At 51.8% G+C, this 21,879-nt stretch overlaps 1 protein-coding gene across 1 annotated transcript in view; it reads left to right on the forward strand.

Annotated features, from left to right (window-relative positions):
• Positions 1-7,167: 7,167 nt before the first annotated feature.
• The window catches only part of LOC119108327 (proton channel OtopLc), a 45,619-nt gene continuing 30,907 nt past the window's right edge, over positions 7,168-21,879 (forward strand). Inside the window, exon 1 of the mRNA XM_037231904.1 lies at positions 7,168-7,292. The gene's annotated coding sequence lies outside the window, so the exon portion shown is untranslated. The remainder of the gene's footprint in view (positions 7,293-21,879) is intronic.

Below are 21,879 nucleotides of genomic sequence, written 5' to 3' on the forward strand. Positions count from 1 at the left end.
ATCTGGGAACCACATAAGTTCTCAGTTTACCTTCGCAACCATGGTGCCTAAATGCTTGCAGCATTTATCTAAAAGTGCATCACACCTTAATACCTGATGTTCAAACCATACATTTTTAACCAACACAAAGTTTAGCTGACCAAACCTTGCTGCAACAAAAATATCATATAGTTTATGCACATTGATGTTTTGGTTAAAGGCATTTGATAAAAGCTGATAGTGAAAGCTCAACCTTGCTAGCAAACTGATTGTTCAACAAATGTAGAAATATTCAAGTCAGATGCATACACAGCTTATGTTCTCTTAAAATTATATATATATATATATATATACATATATATATATATATATATAATAATAAGGTGCAACATAAGATATAAGACAAGCAGATAATGATAACAAAATGCATTTATATCAAAAGCACCAGCTCAATTACCATTCAGTTTCAGTCCCACTATTTGGTACTTGGGCATTGATCAAAGGTGGTAAATATTATATTATTGGTGCAGCATTTGTCATAATAACTACTCATAAAGCCATTCCACTTTTTCACCTGAGCATCAGTAATGAAATTGTCTTGTTCTGGTAGCTATGCTGAACACTTAAGCTAAGCTCTTCCAAGCACCACACAAATATTACAAAATAAAATATATCAAGCCAAGTATAATCAAGTCAAACTCATCACTGCACAACTTTTAATTTTTCAGTTGAGAGTGACAAAGCATAAATCATTGCACTTCTGAAAACACACCAGGTACCACCCTAGTCATGAAACATACCTGACGATTTTTACCACGGAGAAATCCTACAGGTAATAAGCACAGCTTGCCATGCTCACAATTCAGACATGCAGTCTCAAGCCTGCAGATAATTTGCCACTTGGAGTCAGGTTTATGAAAACGAGAAATTCGTATTAAAACATGCTTAACGGCAGCTGGATTAACCGGAGGAGGCTGGTATGGCAAACATTGGAATCACTTCAACAAATCATTGATTTAAAATGACCATTAAGCGACTGAAACGGCAAAATAACATGAAAATTAAATTGAAGGATTGTCTACGCACCTTTGCTTTAATGATCTGCTTACTTCAAGCTGCAAAAACGGGCCGCTCGACTGCCAGGGCCACGCACCACCCACCGCGCCGCCTGCCCCCCAACCTGATCTTTCAATGGGACAGCGCAGACCATTTCCCACCGACCCGTTTATTTGTCTCTAGTGCGCCGATTCGAAGTTTCCAGCAAAGTAGTGGTGGGAATGATGCCAGAATTTCAGTACTTGTCGATGTTTTGACTACGTCAAAGCCAGACATACCCAATATTGAGACAAACTGGCATGATGAGGTCCCGTGGAAAAAGATGATAAAATCTGGAGTCTGGACTTCTTCATGCAGCCAAGCATGGGCTTCTCCCTAAGCGGTCCTGTACCACCCAGCTGTTAGAGGTCATGGAGGATTGGAGCGCCGCGGTAGAGGATGGAGAGCCGGCGGACGTGGCGTATCTAGAGTTCAGCAAAGCCTTTGATTCTGTTCCCCATAACCGTCTGCCCTCCAAGCTTCGTGCTCACGGTGTGAGAGGTAATTTACTACGCTGGATCAGGGCTTTTCTTACTCACCGGATGCAGAGAGTGCGGGTCCAGGGCTCGAAGTCGGTCTGGACCGACGTCGTCAGCGGCATCTCGCAAGGGTTTGTACTTGGACCAACGCTGTTCGTTATTTTCGTGAACGATCTGCCAGAACAAGTGCGAAGCGTGGTCAAAATGTTTGTGGATGACACCAAGGTCTACTGTCGTGTCCCGAGGCCCCTAACTAACTCACCTCTGCAGGCTGACCTCGACGCCCTAGCCAAGTGGTCAAAGGAGTGGCTGCTCCCCTTTAGTGCAGCAAAGTGCAAAATAATGCACTTGGGGAACTGCAACCCGAGGCTGACGTACTTCTTGGGCGGCGCCGAAATCACGGTCGAGTTCACCGAGAAGGACCTCGGGATCTTCGCGGATTACCGGCTCCAGTTGCACGTGCAGACGGCGGAAGCGATCTCCAAGGCCAACCAGATGCTGGCGGTCGTGAGGCGGTCTTTTGCCAATATCGATGCTCGCACGTTGCCATTGCTTTTTAAGATATTAGTACGTCTGTACTTAGAGTATGGACAACGTTATCTGGGGCCCGTTCGGCAAACTGGACCAGAAACGGCTGGAACGGGTTCAGCGACGAGCTACTCGGCTTCTCTATGAAATGAGGCGCCAGCGATACACTGAGAGGCTCAGACTCCTTCAGTTGTCTTCGCTGTACTATCGTCGTCGTAGGCGAGACATGGTAACAGTGTGCCAGCTGTTTCACGGAGGTATGTCGCTATCGGAAGAGGAGTTCCTGACAAGACACAACTCGGAGGTGACGAGAGGACACCAATGGAAGCTCAAAAAACCTCGAGCTAGGACTCTCGTCCGTCGTAACTCATTCAGCACGCGGGTTGTCAAGGACTGGAACGCTCTTCTTCACCCGGTCGTGTCGTCGACCTCACTTGAACAGTTCAAGTCTAGGCTTGATACGCACTGGGCTGACATCATGTACGACGTCCGACACTGAATCTTCCCATAATTTGAGACTGTTTGGTTACCGGACCGGGAGCCTGACGAGACCGGGACCTACAGGCCTAGTGGCCTTTTACAATTCCCGATCACCATAAGGTAAGGTAAGGTAAGGTAAATCGTGCTCATTTCAATGCGTCGCTGATGCATTACACCTGCCATGCAACATCCTCCATCTATCCATGTTCAGAGCGTGGTGTTGTATTTAACAGAACCGCGCAAAGGTACTGCAGGCGAGGTGCATTGGTCTAGGTAGCTTGGCTGTAAAAATTGTCATCAGGCGATTTCAAACAAGCCGAGATGGATGTATGGACTGATATTCGGATTACACCACCACCGCTGTCACTCTGAGCTTGAAGCGTAGCGCCACCTACTCTCTACTTCACACGGCAGCCGCTAGGGTACTCCCCGCGCGACATCGCGGATCAATTAACATTCGTGCCCCACTATCATCAGAAAAAGTTGTCCTACGTTGGCGGGCTGACAGCTATTTTTGATTATTTCTGCTCAGTCAACCATCATAAGGGAAATCTTAGCCTGCCATTGCCAAGCTTTCCCTGGTCAGTCCCTCCTGGCCCTTCCGCGCCCCTGGTTGTCATATGCGATCCGGCTGGGAAAGCTTGCAATACGAATTTGGATGTAATTGCCCAAACTCTAAGGAAAGGAGTATGACGATTTTACAACGTTGGTGGCAATAACGTCATTGAATCAATTCACTATTGTGCTATGTCATAGGTACTTTGCAAACGGTTACCTCCACGAAACGTCTCCAAAACTTCCGTCTGTCCATCCCGTTGGCTCATTTGGTTAGAGTACCTGCCTTCCGATCCACCCACCCGTGGCGGGGTGGGTTCGAGTCGCTTTGGGCGCTCGCTATTTGGCCTTCACAGGTATGACCTGCGGCCGATGGCAGCGGTCGCGCTAAAGGTCAGTTGACGTCAGAGGGTGGGACAGACCGTGCCGAGCATTGCGGCACGTTAACACGCACCCGGGTGGCCGGCTAGATACCCTTCGCTCGGTTGGGGCGGGGGGGGGGGTCAATTTGACCCTTTCCCCTAAGATCTCGGGAACTAAGAAAGCTAGGGACACCAAATTTACAGGGTGTCTTGACCTGTACGTGAACTCACTTAGGTCAAAGTTTGAGGACTCCTAGTTCATGACCTTCAGGTCAAATAAGCTCAAACAAGCTCAAATTCCAGGTTGGTCCTCCAAAGTGCTCCCAGAACCTAGATAACTGTTTCCAAGCAAAAGGTCACAAGTCCATTTAAGGTCAGTGACCTTTTTGACCTTTTTGAAGATCATGGTGACCAAAATCATAGCATCACTGCCTTGGGTTTTGCATTTGAATAAGCGACAAAGATTGCGCTAGCCAGTATGTTCATGAAAACAAAATGTCGAACTGGGTCATCTCAGGTCAGTGACCTGTTCTGACTTCCAAGAAGCCAATGAAAGATGTATGATGCGCTTCCTGCTATCAATACATTCGAAATGATCAACAGAAACTATCCAATACAGCATGCCCTAAGGCGATAAAACAGGTTAGTTTTGAGCTTGGCCTGACCTTCGTATCTAGCCTTAGGTCAGCTTAATTTGCTCATTCAATATTTGTGTTGCCCAAGATAGCATCTCAAAGATGGCTTCGTCAAACACTCTGTTATTGCATCAGATTGAACGATTCCCCAGAAATTGCCTTCGCTGAAACCATGGCCTGACTTTGACCTGCCATAGGTCAGCGATCTTACAAGGTACTGTCTAAATTTGTTACATCTAACGATCCGCTATTCAATTTTCTACAGCTACACAAAATTTCGCGGGGCAATGCCGCGCCGTTCGGAAACCATTCTGGAAAAACCTTTGGGGGGAGGGGTCAATTTGACCCCGAGCGAGTGTTAAGGTATGGCCGCGAGGTTGTCATATTTCCAAACCGACAAATCACATATATTTTGTAGACATGGGGGTAGGAAAACCTTACCTTATGGTGTGATATGGCCCTGACCTGGTATAAACTTGATCTGGTCTCACTGACCTTTGTTAGCATTAAGGCATGATTCAGAAAAGTAAGAACACGCGCCTTTGCTAGCCTTTTGCCATTTGGTGCCTTATTCCGAGGCTGTAAAACTGCCATTGTGGCCGCCCTGAATTCGTTCCAACATTTTGGCGCTTTGTATGCCTGGTGGCACGACATGTGAGGCATCATCATCGTAGCTGCAGTTATGTGATCGGTTTCATCTCAGATATTCCTAGCGACGAGATTATGGAAATGCTATCAATTGCCGTTTGGATCCGCCTATCAATTGCATCTTGAGATACCTGAATGATTTTATCCCCCTCCCCCGCGCGGTTGCATGTGGCAAAATACTCTAGGTGATATCGTGTTCAGAACTTCATCCAATCGAACCTTGAACTTTGCATGGAAACAAGTATATCTATCATGAAAATTAAAATATTTACAATGGAAGCAATCATATTTAGAATAGAAATAATTGTCTTCACAATTTCGTGCAGGCGGATGGAGCCATCTTCAGAGAAATGCTGCTACCATTGCTGCCGCTGTACGTCTACCACCGCGATCTACCTAATTCTGGGATAAAGTCAGTTTTGTATTTAAAAATGTTGCTTCTTTAGAAGACTGTATGCCATATTATGGAAAACTTAAAGGCGGCGCCATCGTTGGCTGCAAAGCAAGTTAACTTGTCAAAAGCGCAACGATCCGGGCTGAGCTGAGATGAGTCAATGAAGCTACAATATTTCTGTTCATTTAACATTGCAACATAACATAACAGCATAACATAACAACTAACATTCGGACTTGTCCAACCTGCGACCTTGTTCGTAACGGCTCACTTAATATCACTAACTCTTGTCGGCACCTAGGGCTGCCGACTCAAGCGCCTCTGCATGGACGCCGTTCCTTGTGGACGCGGCTCGTTGGGCTGTGAGGGACGTCGGGCGCTCGCTGTGAGCACCTTAGCCGGGACTATGCGGCGCTCAGATGCAGGCGGCGCCGAGGTTCCCTGAGTTTTACGAGGTGCTGTCGCATCGCGTTACAGTACACTTTGTTTTATGTTGTCGGTAAATGGGCACGGTGTAAAATTTTCAACATTGCTGCCACGTCACCCTCGGCTAATGACAGCTTCTCAAAGTTGAGCCACCTCAACTCGGCCAGAAAGACCGAAGTCTGCTGAGGATCGTATCAACGCACTTGAACACAACACACTTGAAGGTGCGCGCGAGATGATCAGCAGCTTTTGAACAGGGTGCCACTTAAATACTATTGTAGACTCCCACGCTGGCGGGCAATGCTGCAATTGACGATCAGTGCCAAAATGATGTCTGCTTTGAGTTTTCCGTTGATTTGTGTGAGCACCCTGAATACGTCAAGTGCGGACATAGCATCACATTTATAAACCGAAGGGTTTTACCGCGAAGTTAAGACGATAAAGCCTAATAATGTTGACATTATCAGAAGCTTGACTGTTGGTTACACCAAAGCTGACCGAGAACCTGCCCACCGCACGCTGCTGATGGAAGCTGATAAGGACAACGCTGGTTTTCGCGGGGCTTATATCGAATATTTAAACGATTTTGAACAAGTCAAGAGCCAGCCCTGGCCGGGTTCCACTTCATACCATCTGCAGCTGAATTGAAGAGTTTGCGTCACGAGTATGGAACACCGTCTGCGTGCACGGCAACCTTGTTATCAGTAAGACGAGATCGAATATTATTAGCAAGCTATAAAGATTACATCGGCTCAAAATTTGACACCCGGGCCAGGCTGTGAGACACTGGCAGTGCTTCATTTGCATCACACACGCTGACATCATTTCATCACGCCACTTTTTTGTCACACCATCACGCTTGTAGCAAAACGTGCTCGACCAACAGAGGCCATGAAAAGTTATTTTCAACTTTCAATTTTCAACTTGAGAAAAGTTACTTTCAAGCATTTGCAGCTGATATCTTTGCACACGACCGGCACATTTGATGTGTACCTTGACGTGACCACAGTATTGACGGCTTTGGTGTTCTAAGGCAAAACGATGGTGGCTGGATGTTATGTGAGGTACGTTTATATGATTATTTCGGTCCCGCGTCGTGTTTTTATCACATTTCAGCTCAAACATTTTTAATGGGGCTTTTTTCCTTGTATGACCTTTCATTTATCAGGATTTGCAGACACTATGAGGTGTCTACACATAAATTCTGGAGTGGAACGTATATTTTTAGGTAGCTGGAACTGAAAAGTGTCACGCAAACATAGTTTTCTGATGGGGTGAGGATCCACATTCGGATGCGTAGACCCTCACATAGGCGGCTAACGTCTTAAGCATGCGTTTTACTCGTTCCCCACATAAGTTTCCTGTGGATTCCTACCAAGAGGCTGCACCAGGTAACCCGAACGCTTACCCAAACGCGGCCCGTCACCAGTCGCGTGTTGACGTTGCACCCTCGTCGCGCCAGCCGTACAGCATGCCGTGCCGGGGAGCCGTCGGCAGGGGTGGCGCGTGCCTGCGCCGTCCGCAGCGCCACCTGGGCCGGCACCGGCGACGGCGGGCTCCTCCGCCGGCGCCGGCCGTACTGGTCGACCGACGCCCGGCTCGCCAGCACCGACACGGCGCCGTCCCCGTCGGCCGCGTGCAGGCCCGTGCGCGAGTGAGTGACGGCGAGGGAGAGGGCCAGGTGGACGGACGGCGACAGGAGCAGAAGAAGGTGAGTGCCGCGGAGCGCCCGTCCGCGGCCTGTGCCGTCCTGGCCTCGGCTGGCACGGCGTTGTGTTGCGGCGATATTACGTGAATTTTTAACGTTTAACGTGGTACACCCCAAACTAAAGAAAACTGGCCATGATATAAAGGTTTATATTAGCATGGAACACACGCATCAACCAATCCCAGTGGTCAATTATTTTAAAGAGCGCATTCCTGGTGACTGGTAAAATCAAGCAGGTTTGTTACCTATGATTATGAGCCTACTCCCTGTTTCTGCAACCATCCTTACAAGTGTCGCTTCGAAGCCAGTGAAGTTATTTGAACTAACATTTACCAGAAAGTGTAAGTGCTGGGGTGGGTGCAGAACCCGATTCTGGGTCGTCAGTTCATACGAGGTGCACGCTGAGGAAGCTCCATCTCGTGTAACACGTAGTCAAGTCATTTCTCGTTCTGGTATAGGCGTCCAGATAGATCAGCCCACCGGATGCCACATGGTATGTGTCGGCTGCCAGCTGCTCGCTCAGACCGGACGATAGTCAGTCTTGCACCGGATGATGGTTAGTCTTGGATGGGATGATAGTTTTGGATCAGATGACAGTCAGTCTTGGATCGGATAAAAGACAGGCTTAGATCGGGTGATAGTTATTCCCGGATCGGATGATGGAAGTCAGTCTTTGATCGGATGGTAGCCAGCAGCGAATCGGATGATATTCTTGGATCGGAGCATAATCTCGGATCGGATGATGATGGTCTTGGATCGAAGGATAATCTCGGATCGCGTGATGTTATCAATCGTAAACAAGTCCCGGTCGTTGCAAGCTGAGCCCGTGGCGTCATGCATACGACGATCCTAGTGAGACGGTCCGGGAACCGCCCGAGTGAGTTCAGAACGTGAACCTGTTGGCGTAGTCCTGAAGGAAAATGGATGGGGCGAATTTTGCACGCTGTACGTTGTGTTGAAAGAGTCCTGACTTACATAGAATCTGCCAGCATGGTTTGCTGGCTTTAGAAGAAGGTTTAAGAAGCTAGAAGCGCGCCCTAAAGCGGGAGATGAACCGCGAAGCACATATCTCCCGATCAAAAGACTTCCAGTCCAGACTGAACGCTTCCACTAGATGGCCATCATGTCATCGCCCTGATCCATCCCCATCGGACACGATTGGAAGAGCGATGCACAATTAAGTGCGGCAAACACGGTCGTTTCTATTGAAGCCGCGGCGCGGCCTCAGTGTCCAATTCCAGATTTGGTCGTGCCATTTGAAAGCATCGTATGCCATTGTTCTACTTCTGGTCAGGGTCTGCCCCGTTCCGCGTGACTGGAGCAGCCTCAACTTACGCTCACAGAAACTGACTCGCCGTGAATCTCATCACCGGCGGGGCTGTCTGCCATACAACCTCGCGTATGATCCATCCTCTCTGATACCGTGCTGCCCCGTACAGGCCAGACTAAGCTATAGCTAGCCGGCCGGTACTCGCCAACACTTACCCTCTATTCTCCATAAAACTGTTTTGCTCTTCCTGCCGACTTACATTCCTTTTGCATTCATTTTCCCCTGACGTCCTTGGCTGAAATCATCACGTGCGCCCGTAAGGCAGCAAATCGCCTCAAGTTATCAACTCTCAGAAAACCAAGATTTTCCTCGCCTACTAAGAGCCTGCGTGCCCTGCTATCACTTCCGTAGCTTCCCCGCCTGTTAAGAATGTCCCGCATTCTCGACACTAATGTGCGCACCGGTGTTTCACATTCCATGTGTGCTACGTTGGCTTCAGCTGCTTTCTTCAACCACTGCAACGGAACGCAGCGCAAGGCGTTATAAATCCTTTTTGTCGGACATCTGCGCATTTTCACTTTGCGGCGAACTGATGTTCAGAAGTGTTGCTGCGTTTCGGTGCCGTCCCACAGACCTACCATAAATTATCATGCACGCCCACCAGCGCGGTACGGTACGCGATTCGGTGTTTTCACCATTGTCACGTGACACCCATCCGTCGAATCTGATATGGGCGCCTCCTCCGGAGCATCACGGTTCCGTAATTATTTTCACGTTCAGCGCGGTGTGCTCCAACTACTTAACACAGCTGAACGCCAGAGATTCTGATATTTTCAACCCACGCCCGTCGAACGGCGGGATCAATCTCTTCGGGCGATGTGCTCCAGAGATGCGAGAGCACGGCCAAGTCGGCCCCATCCAGGCGGTCGCATGTAGCGGAAGACATCAGGCGTTACCTGGCTAACTTCGACAGGAGGAAGCACGAGGCGACAGTGTGTCAATCCTTGGAACACCCTGCGCGTCGGGCCTTGTGGACGCCGCTCTTAGAGTCGTCAGTTGAATAGAAACTGCATGGCTGGCGCGCCCAAGCGGTAAAGGATATTAGCACGCGTTTGATACGGTAACAGGCGAGCTGCTGTTGTCAGAAACCGTTTGAGTGGCGTCAGGTTTCCGTTATTTCGTGTCTCTCTTCGATGCGACGCGTATCCCGCTCACTCTGACAGTCCCACAAGCCTGGCACTAAAACCCGAAAACCTAGAACAGAACTGAAATGTCAAATTTAGCCTGCAGCACCCACAAGTTCCTCTTCCGGCTCACCGGCCCAGACCTACCTCCACAGCCCACCGCGGTGCCACACCCCCGGGGAGCACGCCGTGCCTCGCCTGACCTACTAGGGCCGTGCACGGGCGGCCGTGCGCCGTGCGCCGCCGCCGGCCGCGAGCGTCCGCGTGGCCGGGCTGCGGCGGCGCGGCCGGGCGGCCCATCTGTCGCGGCCAGCGGCGTAGCGGGGCGGCCGTGGTGGGCCGTCCTCCAGCGCGCGGCCCATCTGGCCCGCGAGCCGGACCGTTAGCGCCCGTCCTGGCGCCGCCCCTGTCGCACCAGCTGCCGCCCTGACCCGGCTGACCCCGCGCCGGCTGCCGCCTGACCCGGCTGACCCCGAGGCTGCCGGCGGACGGCGGGACGCTGGCAACTTCCAGCTTCCGCTGAGACATCGAGAACGCTGAGCTACGGATGCTTGAACTGAAAATATGGAAGTGTACATGTGCCATGCTGTCTCTAAGCAGGTGTGCCTAAGGCATTGCGGCGGAGAAACGAAGCGGCTGGCAGAGATGTTAAGAAATATTTATGGATTATCATGTTGATATAATACCAGGACAAGTACAAGCGCGCACGAGGATAAACACGCATGCGTTCGGGTTTGCCCCGGAGCTTACCAAAGTATCCGACAGCAGTGTAAAGTGGGCTTAACTGGACCCGTCATGGGTCTGATGAAGACCATCCTAATCGCATGGTGCAAGGCGCTTGCGCCAACATTATGTGGGAACCACTTTGCAGATTGCTTGCAATCTAGCCGCCAAGTGCAACGCGTGTGTGTATTTTATGCTCTAACCACTACCTCGCCGGGCCGATGTACGTTCTTACCTCCAGCGGTACGCGTAGCGGCTGCGGTGGCAAGCCGGACAGTGCGCCTATCCCGCTCCGTGAAGTCCGGTAGCCCACCGTCTGAAGTCAGCTTCAGGTCTTGCGGCCAGCCAGCCGGAACATTAGCTCCGCCTGGGACTATCAGCCGGCGACGCGGCTTCTCTCGACAGTTTGGCGAGAAGACGAAGGCGGTGACCTGACCATGATACTGACAATTTACTCGTCACGTCTCCCCGGCTGGATGGCTGATTACCACTGTCCGAAGCTCGTAGATTAAAGCAGGCAATTTCCATTTTGGTACCGCTAATGTAGGTCCTGGGGTGAAGGACCCCGCCACCACCAACTGGCAATATTCGAGCCCGTGAGATTGTTTCTTCGCTTGGCAACCGATCCGTCGCCCATATGTTTTCTTTCCGCGCACCGATGGTGGATGGTAGTTCCTAGGGCCATACCAATATAGCCGGTCATTCTTTTATGTGAAAAAGTCAGCGGTCAGCACAGATGTTTAAAGAACAGAGAAGTTGCCAGAAAACTGTGGCCAAAGTCATAGTCCTGCAAGTAACACGTATTGCAGCCTTTTCGTCTGGAGACGATCCGAAATGATTTGACTGAGACGATGAATTATTCATTCTTATCAGAGAGGCGAGATTCTTCTTCGAGCAAGTAGGTGAGCGACTAACCTCACACGGTAGAGCTAAAACAGCCAAGGAACCAGATGCTGAGGTGATAGACTATACAGTCGACCTCCAAGTATATCGCAGCAAACGATTTACGATGCAGGCAACAAATGACCTTCTTGTCTTAGTTAAGCCAAGAATTTCCAACACGTCAGACTTCTTGTAACATTCACGTGAGCAAGAAGATGCTCATTTTTATCTGGTTGTCTTGTTGGATGTCCAGTTTTTTCCTTTGAGCTGATCCATACAGAGATGTGGTCTCTTAACATTTTCTGCGCAATTTCCATTAAGGAACGGTAAACTGCTGTAAGAAATCAATGACTGAAGTCCAGCTCTCAACGATCTGTGTCTACCGCTTAGGGCAGTTTAGAACCCATGGTTTATAACCTACGTAGTTTATAACCAGTTTATAGCCTACGTGGCTGGTGAGAGGGTGCACGTGACTAGTAATGCATCGCTTGGTGAAACGTGCGAGGTGAATAACTGCATATACTCGTAAATCGAAATAATCCCATGGGTGTACTTTGTCTGCTGCATTTATGAGCTTGTGGCAACTCAGGAACTTTCCCGCAAATTCATAAATACACGACACTAAAAATGACCATGGAAATATTTAGATCTAGGGCAGATACAGTTGTGCAGTTATGTCTTCTTTGGAATCTGAATGCACTCTTGGGTGCATTTGTGCGATGCATTTCTGAATTTGCAGCAGTTTAGAATCATTGCAAATGACGAATCTGGGATAAGAAAATTGCTTAAGTGTCAAAAAGGACACCAACATCATGATCTAATTAGTGCACACATAAGTGCAGTGCAGCTGACCTGCGAGCAGCCAGACGACGCCCGCTGGCAATGCCTTCCCGGCTCCGACCGGGGAGGCGCTGCGGTGTCGGACGTCTGGTGCAGTGTCTGGCGGTGTCTGGCGGTGTCGGACGGCGTCGAGCTGTGTCGGACGGTGTTTGGCGGTGCCGGGCCGTGTCGGGCGTCTGAAGCGGTGTCGGGTGCTGTCTGGCGGTGTCGGGCGTGTCGGGCGTCTGGGGCGGTGTCAGGTGCTGCTGGGCGGTGTCTGGCGCTGTCGGGCGGTTTCGGGCAGTGTCGGGCGCTGCCGGACGGTGTCGAACGGCATTGGGCGGAGCCGTCCGACACCTCGGCCGCCAGGCGGCCCGGCCGGCCGCGCGGCTGACCCGTCGACGCCGGGCGGCACCGTCTCCCCCGGGGTAGCGGTGCCGCACCGACAGCTGTGGCGCCGCGAGACGCCCGCCGTTCCCAGGGCGACCGCGGTGCGTGTACCATTACCGGACGGCCGGCTGGACGGTCGGGCCGACAGATGGTCCAGCGGCCGCCGGCGGCCGCCGTCACAGTGTGACGCCTGTCGGACCCGCCGCCAGGCTGCCACAGTGGGACGGCGGGCGCCGGCGGACCTGGCCGAGGCTGCCTCTCAGTGTGACACCTGTCAGGCCCGATCCCAGGCTGCCACAGTGGGACGGTGGGCGTCGGCGGACCTGGCCGAGGCTGTCACAGTGTGACGCCTGTCGGGCCCACCGTCAGGCTGGCACAGTCGGATGGCGAGCGCCGGCGGACCTGGTTGAGGCTGCCTCTCAGTGTGACACCTGTCGGGCCCGACGCTAGGTTGGCACAGCGGGACCAGCAGACGCCGCTGAAGCTGGCTACAGTGTAACGCTCACTGGACCCGGCACGGCCGAGTCTGTCGTGGTGAACACCTATCAAAATTAGCAGCGAGTCTGTTGCGGTGAAAACTGCGGGTCACAGGATCCAACATTGGACGAGGGCGTCGCGAGCTGACGCACACTATGTCACTCTGTCAGTTATGTCATAACTATGTATATTCTGTCGGACACTGTCGCATTCCATTGACTGGCGTTGCATTCATGCTCCCCAGCTCCTCTCCTGATCTGTCTCCAGCTGTCTTCATGGGCGGATCCTGGGGAAGGGGGGGGGGGGCACGGGGCCATGCCCCCCCCCAAAAAAAAACTCTGAGAGTATGTTTTGGTCCCGCCCCAAAACAGTTCCAGAACTTCATAAAAGTTTCGTCTATTTAAGCGTCTGTTTTAACTTTGATGGTGCGGTATCAAACATTTCTTTCCGTTTCGGAAAAAAACCCATGAAGAAAAGTGGGCAGCGATTTGAATATCAAAACAAAACACATGTTGACGCGGCTTAGTCATACTCGGCGCAAACATCGTGTTTGATAGGTGCACTGGACCTCGAATTCCACACCAGCCAGCTGGCGACGAACGGTTGCTCCCTCCCCCCCCCCCCCCCCGCCAAACTCCAGGCTAGATCCGCCCCCCGCTGTCTTCGTCCTCACTATCCAACGAGACGATCAAAGGAGTGCTATTATGCTGCCTGGCGATATCACCAAGAAAGTAAGCATGTCTTCCAGTGAAGCAAAACCATTTAGAGTCTGTTTAGTCTCGTGTTACTGCGGCTGGTTTTTTTGTAGTGAGGTTTCGTCCAGCGCCGGTACTGGGCGGCTTCCGCGCACCCACGCACCGTAAACCTTCTGCCGTCGATTTGTCACACATCGCTGGCATCCGATAGCGCCTCGGTCTGGCCAACTCTTCCATGGTGGCTCAGAGCGGCGCCACGAGTCTCAGCGCCCGGATCTCGGACCTGATGGCCATCGCGAAGCTCCACCGCGCTGAGAAATGAGCCGAGTGTGGCCGCCACACATCTGAGGCCACAGAGTCCGCGGCGGCCGTCGGTCCGCTATCCAGGCTGCTTTGCACCCTTGTGATGAGCGGGGCATTGGTGGTGAATAATGTCGACGTCGTGCTTTGACGAGCTCGCTGATCGCGGACCGTGCACGGGATCGTCGTCCGCCGGCGACCCCAGCATCAGGTGTCTGGGGCGAACTCAGCACCGACCGCTCTGTCAACCCCGCGGTCAGAGGGGATTGCACCTTCAACGATTATCCCAGCACCGGCGAAGTCGTCGGCTGTCGCCACACCATCAACAACACAGGGTCTGCTATCTCGCAACACATCTCGGCGAGCCGGCGCTCGCCTTCTGAGGTTTCGTCCGTTGATGGCGGTCCGGTGACTCGGCGGCGTCTAATTACTGCCGGCGCCGTTTGCATGACTGGAAAACAACGGCACGACGTAACGTAATCCCCCCAGAGAAAGCCAAATGGCGGCTAGTCGTGTCATCCGCACTAGCGCCATCCATGCAACTGACGCAACGGAACCTCGCTTTGCGTAATTGGCACGCGGCAGAGTACGCCGCACAGCACGGTGCCTCGGCCCGCATGCCCAAATGTCCGAAAGTATGAATGCCTTATGCGAAAGTCTGCTCCCATCCGTGGCTTGCGAATACCCCGGAAGCGAGAAGCGCGTCAAATCTAATCAAGCGCTGGCAGTCGCGCGCGCCGGCGCCCCGCACCGCACTCGCGGGACTCGGCCGAGCGCGGCGGCGGCGTTCGGCGCGCGGCGGACCGTGCTGGTGGCTGGGCGCCGGGCCGGCGGCGGCACCTCCCACCTCCGACACGGCGCCGGCCGCCCGCGCCGCCTCTCCCGCCGCCGGAAGCGTAACGCATCCGCTCATCCGCGCCGGCGCCGCCGGGCAAACAGAACGTGACGCTTGGATCGGCGGCGCGCCGATCGGCTCGCGCGGCCGGCGCCGGGCGCTCGCTCGAGGCGCCGGGCGGACGGCGCGGCCGGCGGCCACGTCCAACCGTGCAAAGTGGCCGCTATTGTTGTCGGCTGCCGGCGGTCGGCGGGGAGCCGTCGACCGCGGCTGCGCGGCCGGCGGTGACCGGACCTGCCGACCCGCAGCCCGGGCGGCCCTCGGTGCCTGGGCCGTGTCGGCGAGACGGGCGGCCCCGGCGGTCGATTGGCCACTGAACGCGGCGACCGACTAACGCCGGGGGCTGAGGAACGGTTCTTTGCCGGGGATTCGGGATAGACCGGCGCTTTAAGTGGACATATAGTCTCTACACTCGTGTGCGATCGTTCTTACTTCGCTCGTTTGTTCGTGGTGCACTTGTACACTCGTTCCGTTTGTTAAAGGCCGTCACCCGAAGATGATCCCTTCAAACTCACGGTCTCAGCAGGATGCAGATATCTGCCCTCGCGCACACGCGCTTTAATCGCACCTCGACCGGAACGGCCGTCTCCGCGTGCGCTCCGTAACCACCCCCTCCGCTGTTTGTGTGGGCCAGCACAGCCGAGCATGACTGGCATATCGGGGACCGGATCACCCCGTGACGCCCATCTGATGCCGTCACGCCACTTATGCTCGCCATCTGACGTCCGGTCGGCGGCGCCCTGCGGCTCTCGGCCTCGGAAGACCCGGCTTCGCTGACTGGCGACGCCGCCGCGCGTGGCTGACTGTTGGTGCAGCTGGCTTGTGGAAGGCATGCCGCGTTTGTCGTTCTGTACAAGGATGCGCCCGCCGTACATACGAAATGGAAATGGGGAAAAATGACTCGGCATCTGTTTCACCATTCATCTCACCACAGGCTGCTTCTGGAGTCATCAACTCGGTGGTCGCCGACACCTGCTGGTAGCCAACAAGTATCTGGTATCATCTGTGTTTTCAGATCTCATGCTGTTTCCAATAAGCGGAATAATTATGATTGCCTAACGGACTTGAATATGTTGTGACTTATTATGACGTGTTCAAAATGTTGTGACATACCAGTTATTGGCTCTTTAAGGCTCTTTAGAACATCCTCAGGTTAGAACCGAGACGTGTCGTTTTCTTTCAGGGATGGGGAGTTCTAGATTGCAGATTAGATGGGCGATAGATATTGATTACATTTAATTTAGATTGCATGATTAAGGATTAGATCAAATCTTAGATTCTAGTCCCTATTGAATTGTTTCAGCATACCTGTATGCATAAAATGATACGATCGTGGGTAGGATGGCAAGTTGTTTTAGGTTTTGCAATCCAATTTGCACTTCCTGATTCATACAAGGTTTCGTTGCATAATGTTAAAACGGAGTACACAGACATTTGAAGACTTGTTACAAATGAGACGCATCCCGGTGGGCGAAAATGATGCTCAGAAAGGTGACAACCTACCCTTACGGTAGTTCCGTCAGACAACACATCGCTAAGAAAATGAAGAAGCACCAGCGACCAGCAGCATCTTGCTTCCCCTTTTATCATGAACCGCTAAGGTGTCATAGTTGTCTACAGCTTAATTTACCCATGATTGGTTCCGATTACAAAGGATAGCAGAATCGATAGCACCAAGGATGCTACACATTACTGGGAATGGTGCCTATTTCTCGAGACTGAAGAACATTGTACTAATGTCCTGTTTGAGAGAAGATTTCAGAATCGGATCGCAGCCATTTCGAAGCGAACTTTATCCGTCCCTGCTTGTTCTGACAAAACAGCCTATGAGAGATGTATAACACTGAATGATTCACATTTTGATGGAGCATCTTTTTTCAAGTCAGTGCGTTGGCGTAAGTAATGCCATCGAATGACGCTATGGCACATAGTTATTGCTAAATATGGCACATTGCACTGAAACTGACCTAGCCACCAAAGTAATATTCACTACGAAGGTTTTGTTTACCCAGAAAGTTCACCAAAGAGTACTGACGGGGCTTTGCCTTCTTAAACACTGTCCCGGCACAGCCTCACCAGCGATAGATAAAGGCATCAACCCATGGGGAAATACGATACCTACCGGTGGGATTCGATCCCCATCTTGCCAGTCCCTTGCCTGCTGCAAGTCCTGCATCAACCTACCCGTCCAACGAGACAACAGTGAGATCCACGGTATGAGCCGCCAGCATGAAGTACCGGCGCCCGGCCTTGGCCAGCAGCAAGAATTCCACAGCGAATGCTTCACGGGGCGCATCTCTCTCCTCCTCGGCTCACACAGAGCCCAGCTCATCGCTGCGTCTTCTCCCGAGCGCCGTCCGTGAGGTGACGCGCCGCGGAGCATGTCTATGTCCCGGCACGCCGGCCGGTGCCTGCGCCGTCCACGCGAGGGCGCCGCCCTGCCGAGCGACATCTGGCGCCCGATCGCCGCGGCCGGCTGGCGGCCCGGCACCGGTTCTCGAGCCGTCGGGAGCATTAGCCGCTCCTTGCCCGCCGCTCTTCGGGTAATTGTTTGTGCGAAAATGGCCTCATATATTACGGGGAACGTCGCGGCTATCGGCGCAAAACGCCGAGTGAATCTGAGGACCGTTGCGGCAGACGACAGACGCCTGTTCAGCATTGGGGCACTAAGCGCTCTGTTCCGTATGGTCGAGGCCGGTGTGGTCTGCCTGCGTGTGGTTGAAGAGTGACCGATTGTGTGAGCATGCGAGTTGACCGGCGTGACAGGAAGGCCTGGGCAACGACCCATGGAAATTCTACCCACGAAGTTTGTGATTTTCGGGTGGGGCTTTAAAACGGTAGTTTTACGCAGCCAAGATCTTATCCACATGGCAGAGTCCCTGTCTTTCAGTTGCTCACTTAAGTCATGATGCTTTGAGCCGTCTTCGACATGTAATTTTTTGTCGTTGCACAAGTTGAGCCCAATCTATTGCACAATGCATTATGTTGCATAATGCATCAGCAGGTGGCGCCATTGAAAGTGACTTGGTTTCTCTGGCACGGTCGTGCATCCCGTCACGGATCACGGGCTTCATGATCGGCGCCTCGATACCTCGGACGCCACTGAAGCGAGGGTCGCGTGTCCCGGCCGCCGTCGCTCTCAGTGTCGCTGACAGCCACATGAGAAGGAACAGTTCTGCACGTGAGTGCTGGTTACCTGCACGCAAAGTGGGGGACGGCACGTAAGCATGAACCTCTTGCATGCCATGACTTTGCTATCAGACCCCACATGATTTCATTTGAGCCAGTCGATGAGGCTGGAGAGATGGAGAGTAGAACATGGAGAGTAGAACAAGGTGGCTGTGTCTGTGATTGTCAACGACGCCGTTAGATTCGGCTGAGTTATTTACACCCCAGCCGACTCACACCGCTTCGTCGCGAGATCTGTGGCGCGGGGACGAAATGACACCGCTCAGGTGCATGCATAAGAACGCAGATATCTTTCAGATAAGTAAGGCTATGGGGCTACAGAGATAAGAACATGAGGACAAAGATAACGGGCAGAGATAAGCAAATATGTCATTTAACTTTTACGACGCACTCAGCAATCGAGGTCACATGGCGTCGGCCACCTCTCGTCCTGGCGCGAAAGGAAGACAGCCACGGGGAGCCGAACCTGTGCCTCGGGATGGGGAGACGCAGACAGACATACGGCCACGGGCGGTCTTTCTATTCTAGTATCCATGTGATCAAGTCCCTACAGTCTCATCGCTTGGCTGCGATATGATCATCTGATGTATTGTTTGGCAGTCGTGGCAAACAAGCACATTGCTCGTATGATCCCAAGCTCACTACGCAGAAGGGCTTTTCACGGATTGGATAAGACTTTGGGTGTCAGGTCAACACATGGATCCAATGACTGTGAAGCATCTAAAATGCAAGGAAGCTGCGCAAAAGTCGGATTGATAGCTAGGCCGAATTTACAAAACTTAAACTCAATCCAGAAAGAACTCCACTACACAGTAAACACGCAATCCTGGGTCATGACCAAGACAGAAGGGGGCTGGCTGGTCGTGTAGGTGATATGTTTCTCGTTTCCACGCGGAGAGACGGCGTCGTTCTGTCATGTTACATGTCGATAATGTGACTTATCTGAAATGTACGGAAAAGTTAGATTTTACCATGCAGATTGTTCTTACTCTAATTGAAACACCAAGTGAGATTTCCGATTTTCAAACTTTGCTACACACTGCAAAAGTGTCGAATATTTTCCAAGGCCGCGCAGTGCAGATTCTCCCTTTTCATCCGTTGGAGTAAAGTATCTGTCTCGAATGTCCCCATTCGCTTCAATAATAAAATATAACCACGTTCATTTTTCTCTCCTTCTTTTTGTGGAAAGAACAAAGCACCATACATTTTGCATCTGAACACTTTTAACACTGCTATCGACTCACTGGTGACCGTGAGAAATCGACCAGGCAGCTGCCGAACAGCGCCGGGCACTCGGTCGGACCAGCTCAGTCGGCCGGCCAGCGGCCTCAAAAAGCAACCCTAATACTGCAGCACGTTTATCACCTAAACGCATGTGAAGAGAGGCGACCATTGTGCGTCCGAGCGCGCGCTCTTTTCTCGTCTCGCGTCGCGCGTAACGACTGTGACCCGGGCCGGATGCCCACTGGGCTGGCCGATTTTCCCACAGCCCATTTGTGCGCGAGCGCGGTGCGCCGCTGCGCCGGCGGAGGAGACTGCCACAGCCGCCGGCCTCGGCGCGCTAATCGTCCACCCCCGGCGCGCGCTCGCCACCGGTGCTAATCGTCCGCTTTGGGCCCATTCAGCGGCGGCGCCTGTCGACCGCGCTGCGTGCGTTCAGAGGGACGGTGAGCGGCCCGTTTCGACTCGGTCAACAATGACACTAATCGGGTATTATTGAGCCAGTCGATAGCGGCGGCGATCGTCCGCTTTTGGTCCGATGCGTCCCACCATTGCTGCTTGTCACGCCTCTGACGCCGGTTGCCGCTGATTGGAGTGGTTCCTTTAGTCCGGAATGTCCTAAGATGCAGCTCCGAAAAGTAATGAAATTACATCGTCTGAGCTGACAATGCATTTCAACACCCAGACACAATTATCATGAACGCATGCATGCATTATTGCCGGTTCTGCTAATGCAATATAAGTTGTTTTCGTGGCTGATTTTGACACTGGACTGGCATTGCAGATCGCATTTTTATCCGGTACGATACATGCCTATAAACAAAACGAAACATGCCATTTCGGCTCATAAGTATCCGCACAAAACCTGCTTTCAGTGTGACATTGAGCATGCAGTACCTAGTTTCGCATGCATCAACTGCAAACTGTATTAATGCAATGCTTAAATAGGCTTACATCATGTCCACACTACGTACACATTTCGCAGCATTAGATAAGTCAAATGAAAGATACCTGTGTCATCGACTTATGAATGAACGCGAAGCTGTCAGTTGAATCGACATTCAGTGCCCTCTTCATCACATTTCGTGTCAGCTGAGTTCTGTCAACTGAGTGCAGCCCTGACGAGTAAACAAGTAAAGATGTACATAAATTTACAATGCAGATTCATGCGCCTGGCTCCGCCATGTTACGTTAATTTAGACATTGCAATCAAATGTTGAAACTGTTAACATGTCGTATGTAGTACAAACAATACAACCGCAAAACCTGGCGTCAAAATATGTGCGTAGCTCTTCCCTTGCTCATACCTCTACACGTCCAAGAAGTGTCAACACGGTCGATACACGTGCATTTTGCCAGTAATCAGGTGAGGTAAAAACGAGCTTTTTGCTTGACGGACGAACTAGAACTGAATGCCTGTCACACCTCCTTCCAGTATAACTGGTTTGAAGAAATCTGTGCGCGAACATTTTTTTTTAGTTTGGTAGCACGGTAACTATGTTGTACTTGCCCACATCCTGCTTGTGGAAGACGGCCTTTACCAGCGAGGTAGTTTGCTCGGGGTAGTAACCCCAGGTCAAGTGAAGCTCTGGCTGCTGGCTGCTCTGGCGTGCGTGGTTTCTGGCTGCCAAAAGCCTCCCTTATTATCCTTAAATTCGTCTCCGGCATGCAATCACAGATCACGTAAATGTGATCAGTTTTATGCGGAAATGTGCTGTAACCCCTCTATCAAACATTTGCCGTGTCTATTTTGGCGAGGAACGCTGGACGGTGCATTTGCTCTAAGGCCAGAGATCTTGCCCGCAGATATATTAGAACAATGCGACTGACTGGTATATGGCTGGTAATATGACTCGATGAAACCATGAGAAGTACTCGCTAGTGGCAGGTGACGTTAAATGCAGCTCAGGACAATTTTGGTTCCATTGCTCATATGTCGCAACAAAAGTCTGGCCATACAGACGATTTTGCTCCAGAATGGTGGTTATCAAGCACAAGGGCGTTTGCCATTAAGGTTTTCAAAGGTTAAATGCGGTTAATGATCTAAATGATTTTGTTTATCTCATCTTGAGCTTGCAACATACTTTGGGCTTGCAAAATGCTTTCGCACAGTTCCCGCCTGGTGACGATCCAACAGAATAACCCCAGTAACGCTGCGTGACTACGTCTCAGTTTTTTCTTCAGGGCATTCCTTATATTAAGCCATTGATTTCTTCAGTCATTTTGTCTGGCTGCCTGTCTGTAAGTCAGTTTGTCCGTCTGTCAGCTTGTCAGTTCTTGTGCCTGTCTGTCTGTCTGTCTGTGTGTCTGTGTGTGTGCCTTTCCTTCTGTCTATCCGTCTGTCTGTGTGTCTGTGTGTCTGTGTGTGTGTGTGTCCGTCTGTCTGTATATCTGCCTGTCTTTGTCTGTCCGCCTGCTTTCTTGCCAGCCATCTATCCATTTGTCTGTCTGTCTGTCTGCTTGTCCGTCTGTCTCTCTGTGTGTATGTTTTTCGATCTGTCTGTTCGTCCCTCTCTCTCTCTCCCTCTCTCTCTCTCTCTCTCCT

Source organism: Pollicipes pollicipes, unplaced genomic scaffold (genome assembly GCF_011947565.3).
Source record: "Pollicipes pollicipes isolate AB1234 unplaced genomic scaffold, Ppol_2.1 Scaffold_6686;HRSCAF=7923_pilon_pilon_pilon, whole genome shotgun sequence".
Taxonomy (NCBI): domain Eukaryota; kingdom Metazoa; phylum Arthropoda; class Thecostraca; order Pollicipedomorpha; family Pollicipedidae; genus Pollicipes; species Pollicipes pollicipes.